Raw genomic sequence first — 11416 nt, 5'->3', positions numbered from 1 at the left:
TGTAGCAATATATATGAAGAGGATTTTAATTTTTTAGAATGCATTTCCAGCTGTACCTGTGATTGCCTTGAAAGGTGAAAAGAAACCGACGGCCAGGAGACCAAAGCTTGACTACTGCAAAATGCTAATGAATGAGGTAAATACTTCATACTGTATGTATGTTGCAGCGGAATGAAATGAAGGAAGAGCTGAAAAAAATGATAAATAAAAGAAAATATAAGAATAGATAAATGAATATATGAATTATGTTTGATACATACATATAGGAGAAAGTTATGTGGGATGTCATAAAGTAAAAAAATCTTATGGTCAGTTTTGAGACTGTGTCCTGTAAAAAGTACCAAGCAACTCAGAAATATACAAACAAAATCCTGGCGTTTTATTCAGTCCTGTAACGACATGTTACCTTTTCCTTGTTTCTTTCTTTCTTCTTTTCCTTTTGTTTTCCAAATATTTTGTCAGCTTTTCCACCAGAAAGTAGATTAAGTATTCAGTGGGCCATGGATTCAGGTTCCTGTGATATGATGTGTTATTATATCTTTAAATTCTTATACTCCTGTTGTATTATTACAATTATCATTCTCTGAAGAGGGAAACAACAAAAATGAAGTTAGATAAAAGTTCAAAGTTCAAGGTAGTAGCCTGAGCACACTGATTTGTGGGCCAATTTTTGCTCTGTGGGATCCCAGGTGTATGGAAAGCACTGTTTGATTACAGGTAGCCCACAACAAGGCCAATGGATGTGCCTGGTTGATCTTGCAGTGGCGGATCCAGAGGGGGGCGCACCGGGCGCGCACCCCCTCTTTATTTGTTTTTAAAACAAAAGAAATAAAAAAGAATGAGATGAAACCCGGAAGTAGCTCCAGAAATACTGTTTGCGCCCCCTCATTACAGAAGCCCTGGATCCACCCCTGTCTTGTGTAAAATATTTGTAAAGTTCTCGGTCCATTAGGAAGTTGGTTAATGACTCAATTAACCCTTTCTGCGCTAATGAGTCAAATGTACGTAGATTTCACAGAAAGTGATTTAGGTTCGTGGGTTCAAGCCCCACGAAGCTCGACACGTTTGCCTTTCAGCAAGACACCTTATCCACATCGCTGCTCTCCACCCAGGAGTATAAATGGGTACCCAGTAGGATGAGAATTTTAATGTTAGTGTATCAGCATGTGCATGCCTGTAAAATGGCGACTGGCTGGAATGCTCCCCAGGGAGTGGAGGGTGAGCACTGTCAGTGCTCGTGGAAAATCAGATGTATCCAGAGACCAGGTAATAATAGTATGTATGCGCTTTGAGCACTCTACAGAGTGGATTTAGCACAATATAAATTCATATTATTGTTATTATAAGATGCGCTATGGTCAAGTTTTGTTCCGATGACAGCTCTTGAGCTTTGGTCCAAGTACTTGGAATGGTACGAAGGAAACATCTGCTACAATTAGACACACACACACACACAAATAAAAAACAAGAACAAGACTTAGTATTTTCTGCCATCACATAAAGAGAGAAAAATGACGTCATGCATTTCCAGAGCTCTAAGTGTAAACCCTCACTATCCCCGTTGCCATGATTGAAGTACATGTATATGAATATAATCATCTCGTCGTTTGATTAATTTAGGCAGCGAGTGACTAGTGATCTCCCGATTTGTAGTTCAATGGGATGTTTGTTTCAAATCTTTCAATGTTGATATTGTCGTAAAGGTACGTAAATGGGGATAAATTGCAGTTTCAACATGACAACAAAAGAACTTGTGAGAAAAATGCCTTATGTTCTTAGTGAGAACTTGCTGAAGTGTTAATTTTGATAAGTTATAATTTATTGAGTATTTTTTTGTCCTGATCAAGTTGAACACTTCAGTATAGTGGAGCTGATGTGTGCAAGTGTTTGTATGTGTGTGTGTGTGTGTGTTTGAGTGTGTTTTTATTTCTATTTACCTGGTTGTAGACATTTGTATTCAAGTACTGCAGAGAATGATGTGATTTGAGCTACAACGTATGTTGCGTAAGATACCAGAATAAGATGGCTTCTCATCAGTCAAAAGCCATAACATTTTGTATTTGATTTCAAACATTGCTTTCTATGCAGAGAGCCTTCCCAACTTAAAGGGATGGTACAGTATTGGTGGAGATGAGAATTGGGCTTTTAACTTTTTGCGAGATACCAAGAAAACACTTATGAAATAGTACAGAGCATACCATTTTAAGAGGAATTCAAACTTTATTTGATGAAAATTGGGTTTGACATGACTAAAACATCCAAAAACAAAGTAAAACAAAGTAATTGTAAAAAAATGTGGGTCCCACACTTATTAGAATCGCTCTATTTTGTATGTCTCAGCCATTTCAAGACCAATTTTCATCAAATAAACGTTGAATTCTTCATGGAATTACATGCTCTTTCATATTTCGTAAGAGGTTTCTCATCATCTCACCAAAAAATGTTAGAAACCTGAAATTAGGCCTCAACCCAAACTATACGATCCCTTTAAGCTCTTTTTTTACATACATAGATGGTTGTAGATATTATTTCAGAGATGGATTTATATTATGCAAATATTTGTGCAGAGCAATAAAGAATGCAGGAGTGATTATGTCTCCAGTGATGCAGATTTTGTAGCACTGAGATATGTTTCTTTGAATCTGTTCGTATTTGATGTTACTTTAGAAACGCACAATCTTAAAGATCACACATGAATCACACAGTGAGTGGTAGACTGAAAGATGGCTGTTTCATGTGAGACTATCAATCATGGTTTTCATGATTCTGAGGAAAATTTAGCAATCAGCCATTAGAGCTGAATGGTTAGTGTCTCTTGAAATAGATGAATTTTCATGTGCCAGAATATGCTGGGGCTTGTTACAGGTGTGATGTGTAACTACCCTTGATAGTGATGTTGAGGGTGAGATGGAACTACATTTACAACCCCCACCCCATCCTTAATCGGCCATCAATGGTGCAATCGCGACGAAATGTGGAATTTGACGACTTTTTTGTCCATATATTGCATCTCAATTAATGTGCAAAGTTAATGTCAACACTGGTTCAGATGTAGAGAACAAGTCTTTTGACATGTGTGCCATTAATTTTGTCCCCCGTTTTGCTAGAACTCATTCTGTATCTTCAGTTGGCAAATCAAATGATAGAATATCGCTCAATTTGTATGAATTGGTAACACAGTGTAATACAAATTATGTTTTGATCAAACAGCAAGAAAATCAGACTGTAGATGGAGTCACTGTTAATATTGTTGTGCCACAATTTCCAATGTCAGTGATGACAAGAAATTAGAGTGAAAGCAAAAACCAAGAAGGACAAGTTGTTTAGTGGTCTTTTCTGTCAGTGATGTCGTAAGTTAAGCAGCAGTATCAACTTTTATGATGCAAATGTGATATTGGAAGCTCTAAGTGCAATTGATGGTGGTTCTAGTACATGTAGTGAAGCAGAAGCAACAGTGTACTTTTTGTACAGTATGTTGGTTGTGTATACAGTTTATCAAAAGTTTCTCCCAACTCATTTCATACACAACGACCTTTCTGGATTTCTGCATCAAATTTATTTCCTCAGTTGAGGTTAACTGCTTTGAAGGAGTTGCTTATCACTATTTTCTCACAAGAAATGCCATTCTTGTGTGTGCTAGAGGTGCTCTCTGCTCAGACTGATGTCAGCATTACAGAATTTGAATCTAAAACACATGTGTGTTGCTATTACACTGTATTGTAAAAGTTTGATGTGATTCTGGTAAGGAGTTCTTACAACGACTCATGATGGGGAATTATGTTCATGTACAAGCAGCTTCTTTTCATCAGATTTCACAGAGATATGTTTAAATTTCATGAAATATGGAGCATTAAATTGTGTGATTTAATGCAATGTGGAAACTGTTGCGAATACAGACACTACCAAGTTTGTGTTTTGTGTTGTTTTGTTTTCCAAGGAGCTTTGACAGCAGTTACCGCTAATTTTTGTTGTAGTTGTTGTCTGGACACTGCGTTTGTTTGTGTCACCTGGAGCCTGTTGCATAAAAGAGTGAGTTGCAATCAATTTCAACTTGGATCAAACACAATAATAACATTTTATTTGGGTGTCTTACATTTTAATTTTGCAAACTGCAATTGATTATATCCTTTTTTCATGCAACAGGACCCTTATCCAGTGGAATTGTAGGACATAAATTACAGAAAGGATTCAACTCAAGACAAGGAAAGAAGATTGTCTCATGATCCATCCATAATCAAATCATACAGCGTTATACCTCTTTGACTTTGTGCCATACCGGCCAGTCAGCCCTCATTGGTCAAAAATCCTACCTGAAAACAAGCAATTTTTTTTTCTTGATGAGGGTATAATTCAGACAAATTGTATATAAGAAAATTAATTGATTAATTGATTTTTTTTAAAGTATATATATATATATATATATATATATATATATATACATGTATATATATTCTTCTTCTTCTTCTTCTTCTTCTTCTTAAAAAAAAAATAAAGATTTATCATGCAGTGAACATCAATTCCATTCAGGTTATGATTTTTTTTTTTTTTTTTTTTTTTTTTTTGCGTTTGTTATCAACCAGCCTTGAATGGACAAACATTAGAAAGGAACAGCATGCTGCAGAATGCTTTCGTGTTTTTGGAGGCAAATGGGAAATTTTTGGTTCTATCCCCTCAAACCATATATACGTGTTCACTGTGAGACCTTTGAGCTTTTATCTGTATGCTGTGAATGAAGCAACCATACTGAATGATGGGCCTGGATTGTGGTTTGGAAATGTATTTCACTGCCTGTCTTGTCTTCAATTGTCGTATTGAAGTGATAGAGATAGTGTGCACTGTATGTAGTGTTCAAATCTGCACACTTGTGGATGTAAGCTTGACTTTCCTGTGTTTGGCGACCCAATGAAAAGCCAACACACAGAAAGCCAGGCTTACATTCACGAAATTCGCAAAGTTTATTTGTTATGATGGATGATTGTGTCAGTCCACTGGAAGACTGCTTGAACAGCGATTGATTTATCATTATTGTATCATGAAATATTTTGTTGAAATGTATTTTGTACAATGTTCTATTTCAAGTATACTGTAAAAGTGGATATTTCGCGCGACTAATTTTTCGCACTTGGCATGTTAAGAAGAGTTTCGCGTGTTTTTAATTCCGCGGAATCAAGACATTAACAACTGGAACATATGGCAAGCAAAAATATTCGCGTGCTTTTATTTTCTCGGTAGTTTCTGGTTGCGCGAAAATGCGCGAAAATTCAACTTTTACAGAGTATATTTCAAAGCAGCAACTCCAGCAAAAGTTGGTATTTGAAAAAATTGCAGATTCATGATGTTTCTCAGCTCTCGATGTATGTAAGACATATTTGCAATATATTGAAAAGCAGACATTGTAGAATATGTGGCCAACGGGAATGATGTACACGTGGTTTACTGATTTGTGTGTAAAAAGAAAGATGCGTGGTAAAAGCAGTACGTTGTACATTACTTAGGCTATTAAGGACTTGAAACAACATGTACTTGAGTGTATGATGTATGTGCACACGTTACACAGCATTATTATTCTCTCAGTGCAAGTCTTTTGTCTGTTGATAATAGAGAATGACGATTTGGCCAATAAGCATTGCGGAATCTAATAAGCGAAGGAATCTCTTTTATGATTGGTTGATACCTCTATGGGTTGCGTTTAGATTTTTAATAGTAAATGTGTAATTTTGTCGCTACGCTCTTTGTATCCCAGGCAAAGTATTGAGGTAAAGGAGTTAAAATCTAAAGAATTGTACTTTGTCAGGGTATTTGCGATGTACCTGTTTGATCTTTGTCTCCTTGCAGAATGCAATTCTTGCGTTTTAAGAAGCATGTTCTTCACCATCATTTAATCATAATGTTGTACACTTATGTAAGATAGGTACCTGTATATAATTATGTATAGCAAAACAGATTTACTCCCCCTATGAATTCAACAATAATTTGCAATGCAGAACAGTAGTTTTGTGCATGTCTCTTACTTTGCGTGCACAGGACGTTGTATTTGCGTGATTGATTTGTGCGTGCAAATTTGTGTTTGTGTGTGTGCGTGTGTTAATTGCTTGTTTCCATGACTTGATTTCTAGTCGGACCTAAGTTTCTATGCAGTAGATTTTATTCCTGCGCCACCATTGTCGTGTGTGTGCGTGTGTGTGTCTGTGTGCCTGTGTGTGCGTGTGTGCATTATTTCGTGAGAAGTTGAGTTCCATCGAATTTGGTGAAATACTTTTCCTTGTACGCGTGCCACATAGATATTATGTTTGTGTTTGTATAACGTGAAAAAAAAAAATACAAAGATACACCAGAAAATTGACAAATGGAGCCACGCGGGCACGCACACATTACAGGGTTCATTTCATTTCATTCATTCTATTTTACCACGGATAAAAATGCCCAATTAGCTAAAGCTGTTTTTCAATGGGGCCGTGAATCAGTGTACATGAATCATGTTAACATGATAAGAAATGATTTTGATTTTTTTTTTAAACATTTTTTTGCACTACATCAACAGAGGGAAAAGTTAACATAATGATTTTCGTAACACAAATCTACAAAATTAATTACAGAGTGTACACAAATATAACAAAATATGATTTATAGAAATAAACTAATATCTAAAAATAAGATTCAGTTAGAAATAATGTACAAACCAATAGTAAGTTTTTTGAGGGTTCAAATTAAATTGACGTTGGATACCAAAATATGTTGAACATTCTAATAACTCGATATCGTATAATTACGCGGCGTGTACCCTGCCTGAGTTGTTGCTAGGTAGGGAAAGCTCTAGCAAACTTCTGTTTGACTATGGCTATGAAAAAACAGTATTTGGAAGGGAGTATTCTTTTATTCTGAATACGTAACGCAATTGCCTTTACGATATTTTCATGTTTTCTATGTATGATAATCATAAAAGATAATCATTGATTAATGACATGACATGGTATTGCATATCAACGTAATAAAGGTTGGTTGTCGGGCAACGCGTGTATGTTTGGTAGGGCCTAGTGAGTTCTTGGTAACCATTAAAACCAAGACGATGCCTTGCAGGCGGCGCCCAATGGATCAAATCCATAGACTTCTTAGGTGTCTAAAATGTAATTTTAGTCATTATTTGGGTGATTTCCTGTTATTCTACCCATTCACCGCCCAGAATGGACATTAAATCTTCATGTTGTTGCGCGCGAGTAAAATGCAAATTTCATTTCTGAGAACCAGTCGCGGGGAAAGTGAATTATGACATTCGCCACGAGTCTCATATCGGCTTCATCGCAAATAATATAACGATTCTTAGAAACAGACAAACAGACATATAATGGCCTATTATACATACCCTGAGTTGGTCCCAGTGTCATAACCTCCTGCCAGCACTTCTTTTTCTGTCGCAAAGTGCATCATTTTGTGTGACATGCAGGGAAGAAATTAGAACAAGTAAGAGATAAATTCGTTTTATATTTTATTATTTTGGATTAAATCATGTTTTCCGGTAAACTGTGCGCTTAGAAACATCCGTACTAAGCGCCTAATAAATGTATTGTCTTTTTATCTACACAGGAAGGAGATCGCCAGTGACAAAGACGGAATAAAATGTAAGTATAAACAAGAAAAGAATGAAAGAAGAAATATGCACATAACACAATCAAGCGCGCGTACATACACACACTCTCGAACATACATGCACAAACAAATAAAGAAACAAACATGGAATCACGTGTATGGGTTTTGAGTTTTTAATTCAAGTGGATGAGATATGCGAATAAGCATGTCACATTGGGAATTTTAATTTAAATCCATCGTCGTTGAATTAAACAAGGAAAAGTAGAAATTACGCGGTGCGTAATATATGTCCCCGCCGGAAGTAGCATTTTGTAGCAAAATGTGCAATATAGGTAAAAAATCAAGGTCAAAGGTCAAAGATGTCAAAGGTCAAAATTCTGTGTAAAAGTTTTGAAGCCCTCACCTAGTGCCATCACATAAAGCAAACGGAATCAAAATCGGGTTAGAAATGGCAAAGGAGTAGCATTTTGTAGCCAATGTACAATACAGGTCAAAAATCAAGGTCAAAGGTCAAAGAAGGCAAAGGTCAAAATTCTGTGTAGAAGTTTTGAAGCCCTCACCTAGTGCCATCACATAAAGCAAACGGAATCAAAATCGGGTTAGAAATGGCGAAGGAGTAGCATTTTGTAGCAAAATGTGCAATATAGGTCAAAAATCAAGGTCAAAGGTCAAAGAAGGCAAAGGTCAAAATTCTGTGTAGAAGTTTTGAAGCCCTCACCTAGTGCCATTACATAAAGCAAATGGAATCGAAATCGGGTTAGAAATGGCGAAGGAGTAGCATTTTGTAGCAAAATGTACAATATAGGTCAAAAATCAAGGTCAAAGGTCAAAGAAGGCAAAGGTCAAAATTCTGTGTAGAAGTTTTGAAGCCCTCACCTAGTGCCATCACATAAAGCAAACGGAATCAAAATCGGGTTAGAAATGGCGAAGGAGTAGCATTTTGTAGCAAAATGTACAATATAGGTCAAAAATCAAGGTCAAAGGTCAAAGAAGGCAAAGGTCAAAATTCTGTGTAGAAGTTTTGAAGCCCTCACCTAGTGCCATCATATAAAGCAAACGGAATCGAAATCGGGTTAGAAATGGCGAAGGAGTAGCATTTTGTAGCAAAATGTACAATATAGGTCAAAGGTCAAGGTCAAAGGTCACGACTGAAATTCTGTGTAGAAGTTTCAAAGCTCCCATGTAGTGCTATCATATAAAGCAAACAGAATCAAAATTGGCTCATAAATGACAGAGAAGTAGCAAATTCAAGATTTTGATCACACACGGACGCACACACGGACACACGGACGGACGGACGGACGGACACACGGACGGACGGACACACGGACACACACACGTACGGAGCCCGTTTCATAGTCCCCTGCTCGAACTCGTTCGGCGGGGACAAAAAAAAAGTTCTTGAATATTTGTTTCTTTGATTACACAATGCCATGTACTGCCATTCGAAAAGATTATGAATTATCATTGTATCTACATGTAGGCCTACATTTACGATTTATATATACAGTAGTAAAATAAAATTAGAGTTGCCTCAAATTCCTATGTATGAGCAAAAATGTGAAGAACTGTAAATATTCAAATACATTACAACCTGTTAAGATAACGTCCAGAGTTTGGGAGACCACGCTGTACTTGAAGTACGGAACAAAGATTGGATGATAAGAGAGAGATGTGGAAAATATCCGGGAATAATGTACTCAGGACAAAAAGAAAGACACATTCCCTCCCCATCCCCACCAAAAAAAAAGGAATAAATAGATAGATAGAAAATAGAAAATAAAAAATAAAAAACAACCTTTAACATGTTAAAAAACGAAAGATGAGTCTGACGTGTTGCAGGTACTCTTGTTAGTTACTTATTTACTTCAAGTACTTCTTTTTAGTCTTTCACAAGTCATCTATATCCTGCTGGAACCGTCCTCTTTTTTCCGTCTTCTTCTTCCTTCCGTTACCATTTCCTTGACTAATAGACAAAAGAAATAGGCCAAATTATATTCCTGAAAGTGACAACAGCCATCTCTCTTTTTGAAGATGACGCACTTATGACATAGATTGAACGTCACATGAATGTAGGGGAAAGGCGAAGTTGTCAGGTATATGATGATAAAACGACTATGTTATTGCTATCTGCTCATAAAATGTCACTATACTGTCTCAACGACACACTAACGTAACGACACGTTGACGTAAGAACGAAGAAACATGATTCGTAATCTTTTTTTCGAACCTCATTGATTTGAATTCTGTGAGGGAAAGGGCAGCGAAATTCGCTTTTCTTAGTTTTTATATGTGTATGTGTGTACACAACGTGGGTATGTGCGTGTGCGTGTGTGTGGATGGGTGGGTGTATCATGTGTGAGTGTTGCATGCGTGAGAAATTAAACTTTTAATTGAGTGACGTGGTGTTTTCTGATACCATAGTTTACCAAAAAAGGGGAGCAAATACTCTTACACAATTTATTTTGAATGAAAAAAAGAAAATGCTTATCAAAACCGACTCAGGTTTTCGTGACCGGTTTTATGAACATTATCAACATTATGTCGCTTGGGCGACAAGACCTCGTATCTAAAAGAAAAAAAAATGTCAAATGTTCAAGAGAGCGAAAAAGTGGCTCAAGCGAGCCAAAGCACTAATATCAAATGGGATAGACTTTCCATTGACATGCCGTGGTGGCTTCATTTTTGGAGTAAGTACAGCTAGGATTTCCACAGGGCATCGACTATCTGACCATTAATCCAAAGAAGTCCGATTCACCAAAATTTGAGATACAAGGTCTTTTCACCCCAGCGAATTATTATTGCAATTCACTACCATAAATTAAAAGTACGGCAAAACTGGAAAATATACTAAACAACAGAATCTTGATGTCATCGACTTTATCATAGTAGGGTTACACCTCTTTACAAAGAAAAAAAACACACGCACAAGCCAAATATATGTATATACATTGTATGTACGCACTAACATAAAAAACAAAGCAAACAAACTTCATTCCGGCATGTGGACAGCTGCTAGTTCGCCCATGCGTGTAGCATGAACGTCTTCCTCAAATGGAGAATGTATACTATAATATATTAGGGATATTCTGCATATTATTATAGTTTTCACTATATGTTACTATTATACTTCTTGTTGATATGTTTAAAACTTTAGTATGTTTTGCTTTGTTTTATATGTTTATCCGGGACCCCTTTTTTACAAGCTCTGCTTCTTTTGGGGTCCCAAACCATTCATTATTCTTAATGCTGTATCCTTTTGTAAAATGTCAAATGTTTAATGAATTGGATAAATAAACTTGAAACTTGAAACTTCACTCTTCCGGTTATCTTTCTGTATATTACCGAGCTGAAAATTGTTATTTTCCATAACTAAAAGGTCACAAACTGTTCATAATATTTTTTCTAAAATTTCATTAGTGTGGCGCAAGAAAAGAAATGATAATCGTAAAAGGCAGCAGAGCATTGTCATACGCAACTTTAAGTAAAAAAAAAAAATAGAAAGAAATATCACTGTGACACAAATAGCCTATAGATCAACTATGATAAGAGCAATGTCACCTTTTATCCCCTGTATAACGTGTAATTTGAGCAATGTTAAGCTTGCCAATGGCAAGTGCTAATTAATCCTCTTGGCAGGTCGGGATTAGCAGCTGTCGAGACAGGTTTTCTGAATGCTTTCAAACTATATGCGTAATTTGATACAACCTTTAATAATGACCAAAGTGGTTAATTAAAGGGATAGTACAGTATTGGTGGAGATGAGAATTGGGCTTTTAACTTTTTGCGAGATATCAAGAAAACACTTATGATATAGTACAGAGCATACCAT

The sequence above is a fragment of the Diadema antillarum genome, unplaced genomic scaffold, assembly GCF_040938485.1.
Source record: "Diadema antillarum isolate AM-2024a unplaced genomic scaffold, OU_Dant_1.0 scf00000079, whole genome shotgun sequence".
Lineage (NCBI taxonomy): Eukaryota > Metazoa > Echinodermata > Echinoidea > Diadematoida > Diadematidae > Diadema > Diadema antillarum.
Note: the sequence above shows the minus strand (reverse complement) of the source record.